General features: G+C 37.5%; 1 protein-coding gene across 3 annotated transcripts in view; it reads left to right on the forward strand.

Annotated features, from left to right (window-relative positions):
* fam163ba (family with sequence similarity 163 member B, genome duplicate a) overlaps window positions 1-7921 on the forward strand; it is a 30848-nt gene that overhangs the window by 14671 nt on the left and 8256 nt on the right. The window contains exon 1 of one of the 3 annotated variants that reach the window (XM_014003875.1): window positions 4755-5525. The exons of the other annotated variants lie outside the window; for them this stretch is intronic. The gene's annotated coding sequence lies outside the window, so the exon portion shown is untranslated. Of the gene's footprint in view, window positions 1-4754; window positions 5526-7921 lie in introns of those variants that run through there. 3 annotated transcript variants of the gene reach the window in all.

Here is a 7921-nt window from a genome sequence, read left to right on the forward strand (position 1 = left end):
ATGTGACTGATGAAAACTTAGGAGCTTAATCCCACACCAGTTTGACCATGAATAATGTTGGGTGACAAGTCTGACTTTATTTTTAATTTTTTTCACATTGGACTCCATCAGGAATAAATCCTTTGCATACTGCCTGCTTAAATGTTCGCTACGTCAGAACTTATTCAGCAAATGTGTTTCCATCTCTGCTTTTGCGCATTAACTCTTACAGGATGGGGGAAATTGGTGGTGGAGGTTTGCACTCTCTGAGTGCTTCTAGTTTCAGTTTGTTTTAGTTAGTTTGGTAAAAGGATTATACAGTTCTAGTTAGTTATTGTTTTTTTTATTTTTGTTAAGGTTTTTATTGATTTTACTTAAATAAAATGTTTTTTTTTCAATTTCAGTTTTCATTATTTAGTTAGTTTTAGTCACTATAATAGCCCTGCCTCTTACCACAAAACATAATGACCAAAAAGGGAAATTTAACCCAATCTTAAACAAAGATTATCAAAAAGAAGCCAAAACACACAGATCCTGACAACAATGGATTGGAATTTAAACGAGAAGTCAAAACACATATTTATCTGAAGGCAAAGCAGGCTGTGGACGCTGAAGGGCAGCTGGGTCTGGTTGCTTCGCTGCACGCACAGCACATTTAAAGTTAAATCACTGCTTCCTAAATCAGCCTGCAATTTGTAATGAAGAACAGCAAGGTCATTCAGATGGATGAGAGACATTTAGTGAGCTGGATAATTAAATGAAGAAACCCTCAAGTCTTCTTTTAGTGCTATATTCAAACAAGCCAGGAGCCATTTTTATGATATATCATTCACAGAGGAGCACTAATTACAGAAATGTTTCCAAGGCACTGAAGGGACACACGAGAAGGATAAAAGATGATGGCTTTTATGGTGACCAGAGAAAATTTGTTCCTGCTTTGTCTTTTGTCTACAACCCCCAAATCCCCACTTCCCTTTAGCTCCCTCTGGTACCTGATTCAAGGTCAGGGTTCGAGTGTTTAAAAGTGGTCCGCTGAGGGTTGAGGCGGAAGAGATTCACCTCAGGCTACTCTACATCTGTGCTGTCATTATTCTTGGAGATGGGTCCAGGGACACGGAGGAATGATGAAATAATATGCTGGAACGGGGTGAGTCAGAAAGTGAGAGTTGAGTAATACGGTCAGGGTCAGCGAAGCCAGTAATGCAGATATAAAGAACAGAGCAGGATTAAGCATAAATTGTAAGAGTATCTAAAAAAAACTAAAAGATTCCCTCAGTCAATCCGAACCTAATAACATAAATGTGATGGTTATTATTTAATAATTGTCCTAATGTTCAGAGCTCGTCTCGTCTCTTCAACATTTTTGTTCAGAACAGATGTACCAGYGGACAGTTTTCTCTAATGTAAAGTAGCTTTTAGCTTAGCAAAGTAGCAATACTTGAAGAAACACTCGTTTACTGCCACCATGCAGGGCTGGCTCTAGCCAATTTGGTGCCTTATAGGCAAGATTTTCTTAATTTTCTAAACCTCCCTGCCAATTTACGTTCACATACCAAATTAGTTTTGTCTTTGATATTATTCTTTACCTGTATGAATCAGGTAAATAATTAATATAATTCATTTGAAACTAAATACCAGAAGTCTTACCTCATAGCTGCCAATGTCTGCTGATAGYGACGAGGAACACCTGTTCATGTTAATGAGCAACTGTGGACTGAAGCAGTTCTAGCGGGGGGTCCGGGGTTACTCCCCTGGAAAACTTTTGTGAAAGATCCACTCAAAATTGCTTTTTCCAGACACTTGAAGAGTATTTAAATACAATCTTGGGATTAATAAAACAACATAAATTCAATGTTAAATGAAGGTAGAACACTAGAAAACCAGAGTTTAACCTTAACTTTATCTGAGATCATAACTGAAAATTCCACGATACTTTTATCATGAAACATCCTGTGCACTATATCAGTGTTTCCCAAAGTTGGGGTCGGGACCCAAAGTGGGGTCCTGAAACATCAAAGTGGGGTACTGAAAAGATTTTCTGAATTAATTACATTTTTGCCTTATTTGTTACAAAGGAGTGAGGTTAGTGTATTTAAAATGGATAAATGTAGTATAAAAATATTGTTACTATGTCCATGTTTTGTTGGCCTGATACAAATGTTTATCATTCAAAAATAGCTGGGGGCTCAGGTCTCTGCTACTGTTATGTGGGTCAAAAGCTGAAAAGTTTGGGAACCACTGCACTTTGGTTCCCAAAGTTGGGCTTGGAACCCAATTATGGGTCATGAAGCACCTTGGATAACCTCCAGAAATCTATTTAAAGGATAATAAAATAATTGCTGATGTAATATTTTCCCTATAATTATTACAAAAACACAAAAAAGTATAAATAAGTATTTATATTTGTGTACAAGCTGTTTAGATTGTCAAAAAGCCTGTGTTTTTAGGGTTATTAACAAAGTTTGTGTACTCAGACCAGTAATATTTGGGGTCACAAGTTTTTGCCATGAATATTTTGTGGGTCAGAAGATAAAAAGTTTGGGAACCACTGCAATATATGTATAACACCTCATGTAGTAACAAAGCAGGCTGAGAACCCCACAGAACAACTTACCTTCATAAATTTAACCAGTGATTATTCTACAGACTAAATCATCTATACACTGATAAAAAGTTATAAAATTGTAGGGATGAGTTATTTATGCAAATAACTTACCTTACATCTTCCCATAACTAGGTTATGAGAGTAAATTTTACCAAGGTTTCTTCTCATTTCTTTAATATTTGTCTGTGCAAAGTGAAGGGACACAAGGAGGGAACTCAGACTGTTCAAGTTGATTCATAAAAGATTATGCAATCATTTATTTACACAAATGAACAAATCATAAATTACATCTAATTGTGGGTTTCCTACTAAGAGTCCAAGTAAATGAGATAAAAACCCGCGTCCGAATTTCTTCACATGAACTCAGATTACTTATACAGACAGTAAAACGTCAGTTCTGATGTTAAGACTAATCGATTTACTGGCACTTCACTTAGGTTGGCAAGGGGAAAGGTAAGGAAATTAAGAGTTAGTGTTTCTATTTTAATTTTGAAAGATTTTCAACCGGATTCAGCACGTCCCCTCTGAGCTCTCAGCTTCCACTTGACACGTCACCCACGAACACGTCAGCATTACCTGGAGAGTCTGCTTAAGAACACCCCTGGTGTGGACTGTCTCCCCACGACCCTTCAGGAAGCTTGTCCAGAACCGGCCCTTGGCGAGAAGGTGTCGTCTAGGTGACTCTCAGTCCGCTTCAGCCTGGCTAGAGAGATTCCAGCTGTGGTTCGGTCGTCTTTCAAAATAAAAGTCTCCCCTCCAGGGAGTTGAAAAACACTTTAAAGAGACGTGTGTCTCCAGGGTGGACATGAAGGCGGCTTGCCTCTGTCCTGGACTTCAGGTCGACTCTAATTGGCATTTGAGTCAAACCTGCGGCCCGGCTGTACTCCGGAGAGAACAGCTTCGTCCTGCTGCGTTCGCGTCAGGAAGAACTCTCTCTGCCCCTGACTCAAGGCGTCCGTCTGTTAGTAAGTCAGAGTTGACTAGATAAGGAAAGGAAAAGAAGATAAGAGTGTTGCCAGTGAAGCCGTGAAGGCCGTTGCTCTGCTTCTTTTTGCTGGGCTGTAAAAGAAACCACTGTAAACATTTATCATGATTAATTAACACTCTGTTTAAATAATCAGTCTGGACCTGTGTCCAGATAAATGCAAGATTTTCTTAAGAAAACTCAAATTAAATTACTGATGTTTCAGTAAAATAAAACAGTGATTTATAAAAACACAATGAAAAACATGGTGATGATTTTCCGTGCTTCATTAGTCTATTTTAGGCACGATAAAATAATAGAAGTGATTCTATATTCTTTGTGACATGTCATTATTATAATTAACAGATGCGTAAACATTCTTAGTTAAACAATAATGAATCATGAACAGAAAAGATTGTTTCTGTTAATATCTGATTAAGAGAACTGAAGTCCTCGTTGTAGGTTGAAGTGACCCATCATGGCCTAAAATAAGAGTTCAGCAGTTCCTGCCAGTTTGTGTGCTCTCAGGCCTGTGCGAGACCTGCTTTGAGGCTGTGACTCCTGTTTCTTCACTCGAGGTGACCCCTACAAAATGTTTTTTTTTCAGCCCTCATTTGTGGCACCTTCTAGATGGATGGCACCTTTAGCATCTGGCTGTGTTGCCCGTGCCACGGGACAACCCTGCCACCACACATCAAACAACTTGCACAATCTCTTAGTGCTCAGAATATGTGTTGGGTATGACTCCCGGCTACTACCACACCAAATCTGATCTCAGTATCTGTAAAACTGACAGAGTTAAAGGCAATTTGTTATGTTTGCTAATATCAGTTAGCGGTGGTGGTCATCTTGAATAGATGTAATGAGCTGAATCAACTTCAGCAAACACAAACGTGGTCAAACCTCAGTCAGTTTCACAGACACTGAGCTAAACTTTGGTGTGGTAGTAGCTAAAGATCACCCCCAACACACAGTCCAAGCACTACACATTACCTGTTGGTGTCAAGTCAGTCTTTTAGCAAAATAACGTGAACTAATGGATAGATTTTAATGAAACTCTCAGACTCGTACACTGATAAACTTTTTGAGTCACACTTGTTCAAATTTAAAATAACCCATTAAAGACTGAGGGTGATGTGGATAAAAATAATTGGAGCACATAATAAACTTTTTAAAATGATTATGCTCTCGCTGGGAGGATGTTAGGTAACTAAAATAATTGTTGATTTATTTGTAAAATAATTACCGTCTTCACAAAACCTTTTCTGCCGTTTCTGTGATGAGAAAGGCATCGTGGAACTAATTAAGTGTTGACTTAAGCTTCAGAACAAGTCCCTGGAATAGAACAGAGGAACAGAACTCACAGAGGTGTTTGGCTTTACTTAAAAAGAAACCTCTGTGTGTGCACGCYGTACGGTGTGCGTCTGAGCCGAGCGACTTCTCTCTTTGACATCCRCCGTTGTAACGGAGCTCTTCCCATTGTTCCGGAGCCGTGTTATTGTCGGCTGTGCACGACTCACATCCACCACCTCCCGTGTACCTCGCTCCCGTTGAACCGCAAGCCTGTCAACAGCCATTATTCTAAGCAAGACCTCTGCTGTGATCCCTGCCATGTTTCATCAAAGCGTAGCAATTTATTTTAAAGCTCAATGTCTGAACATGTTAGCTGCTGCTAAAATTACTGCGCGTGGGCGCTTGTGCGCGAGTCCGCTGCAATCCTTCTCTCGCTCCCAATGCTCGTCGTTCCGGTAGACGCTTCCTGGCAGAAGGAGCTGAGTGGACAAGTTTGCTTTTCTCTGGTGCTATTTCACAATGAAGTCTGAACTATTTGTGTGTTTATGTGTGCGTGTGTGTGTGTGTGTGGCTGAATAATTAACACTGTTCGTCACCTTGCTGCAACACATCCCTCACACACTGATCTGATTAATGGAGCCCAAGGAGATGTGGATTGCCTCTCAAGCCTGCAGGATGAGTAAGGTCATGTGTTTTTTTTTTCTTCTGCACACAGAAACAAGACTTTTTTTTTTCAGGTTTACATCAAGAGATATGAAAAACCACAAATTGAAAACATCATGAGTTTGGTCACAGATTTGTGAATGCAGTTAAAATCCTGCAAATTATTTCATTCTGAACCAAAGTGAGCATTATCAGAATTATAAAGTTCCATTATTAAATTTATTAATACATCATCGTTGTTTATCTCTTTTTTTCCGTTCAGAAAATCCGGCTTCCTTGTAATCTTTCAAACTGATTGAAAACAGGTTCTTCAAACTTTCTGGATCTCTTTCAATGTTTTTCTTTGGACTTTGGGTGGGATGCTCTTCTATTAGGTGCCAAGTGTAAAATAAAATGGTAAAATGTCAATAAACCATTTAATTTAGCTCACAGCTAGCGGTGGTAGCGATTAACGTTGACGTTTCTGGCTAGCTAACCACTTCTAAAGCTGCTGAAGATCGTATTTAAAATGTGTTCATTGGAAAAAAAAAACTATGAGCTAAATAACAATAAAATGTTAGTGGATGTTTGTTTATTTATTTATTTATTTATTTATTTATTTATTTATTTATTTATTTATTTATTTGGCTAGGAATGCAGAAAATGGGCTAAATAATGAAAATGTATCAGTGATCATTTTTTAACTTTTTATTTTTGGTGCCCCATACGTTTTTGCTCATTTCTTGTCTGATACTTAACTAATTTTATTGGTTTGTTCGTTAAACTATTTAACTCTGACATACGTGTCCTTCAGATTTAAAAAATGGCGCCTAAACTTGATGGATGATCTAGCGTTATGTCGACGTATCGGTCAGTTTAGCAAAGAACCAGTTTGAAGTTAGATCTTTAAAGACACTGTTACAAACAGCCTATCACATTTATGTAGTATGTTCTTGTTTTTTTAGTTGAATCTATAAAATATAACAAAGATAATATAAATTAACAAACATAAAAGCAATAGTAGGATGATTTCTAAACAAAACTTCATGAACAACAGAAGGATAATGCAGCTCATTCTTTCTTCTTTTGTCTAATTTGTCTATTTTTACTGCACAGACACAAGGACTGGACAGATAATGAGTGAAAAGGGATCTGAAATTTAAAGAAAAAAGCCTACAAACATTTTTGCTTAAGACCATTTTACAAGATTATGGTCTGGTGTCTTTGGGAGCAAAGATATTAATGGTGTTTTAAACATTTCTGTATTTAAAAAAAAGGATCCAAAATCAGAAACTACGTAACTCCAGCCAATGTGAAAAGAGACTCGAAGAGAAAGAAAACCTGCAGTCATTTGTACAAATATTGTATAAAATTATAGTGTTTCTTTTAAAGAATAGAATAATATCTAACAGAACCTGTGGAAAAAAACAGAATTAAACAAAACTCTAACTCCAGTGGTCAAACAGGAAGAAAAGAGACAACTTATCTAAGCCTCTGTGTTTTTCTTAACAGTGCACAGCTTTAATAGATTCACTCTTAAAACCAAGAATATAACTGTTTCAAAGTAAAGTATCTTCAAAAATCTAACTTTTTTTGAACATGACATCAAACTCTAGTTGGTCTCTAAAGAAATAAAATATGCAGGAAAAGAAACACAAAAAGAAACTTGAACATACACAGTGAAGAGACGCTTTAAAAAAAAGGAAAACTTTGAGTATCATAAATTCTGCCCAGCACCGTCTCCTCCACGCTAAGTACCATCAAAATAAAGGAAGACTAGCAGAGCCAGATGAGTGTTTTTTTATTTCCTTTCTCTCTGCTACTGCTGGATTTCTGCACAATTACTGCCCACTCACAGTGTGTTTTGAAATAAATGTTGAAGTATTTTAAACTCTAAAATGAAATGTGAAGTGGTGTTTGTTTGCATGAGATTTATTCTCGTTGTCTCAGCTTTACAAAATGTGTGTAAGGGTGTGACTCTGACTCAGATTTAAGCTATTTGTTTCAGACTATCGAGAAGGGGGTCTCTGCAGTCACTGTTTATTTTTATTTTATTTGGCTGTATTTATACAGGAAAATATCTTGAGACTTGTCTCAGTTACAAGAGAGACCTGTAGTTAATGTGTGGGAGGAGTTTGTCAAAGATTGGTCAGATTGACTATTATGGGAGGGGTTTGAAGAAGATGGGGGCATGCTGAGGGGTATGTGGCTCAGTGGAAACAGCCAGGAAGCAACTGTTTTAAATATATTCATTTTAGTCATAACTCGAGACAGGAAGGCACTAGTTGCATGAAATTTGGATGCTGTACATGTGGAGGAACGTAATTCAACTCAGTTAAAACAACCCTATTTATATTATTAAACTCCAGACAGGACAGTGAATAAATTGTTTACCTGTTCACAATCATTTTTATTTGAGACATTGTTCTGTTTTAAAC

Source organism: Austrofundulus limnaeus, unplaced genomic scaffold (assembly GCF_001266775.1).
Source record: "Austrofundulus limnaeus strain Quisiro unplaced genomic scaffold, Austrofundulus_limnaeus-1.0 Scaffold20, whole genome shotgun sequence".
Lineage (NCBI taxonomy): Eukaryota > Metazoa > Chordata > Actinopteri > Cyprinodontiformes > Rivulidae > Austrofundulus > Austrofundulus limnaeus.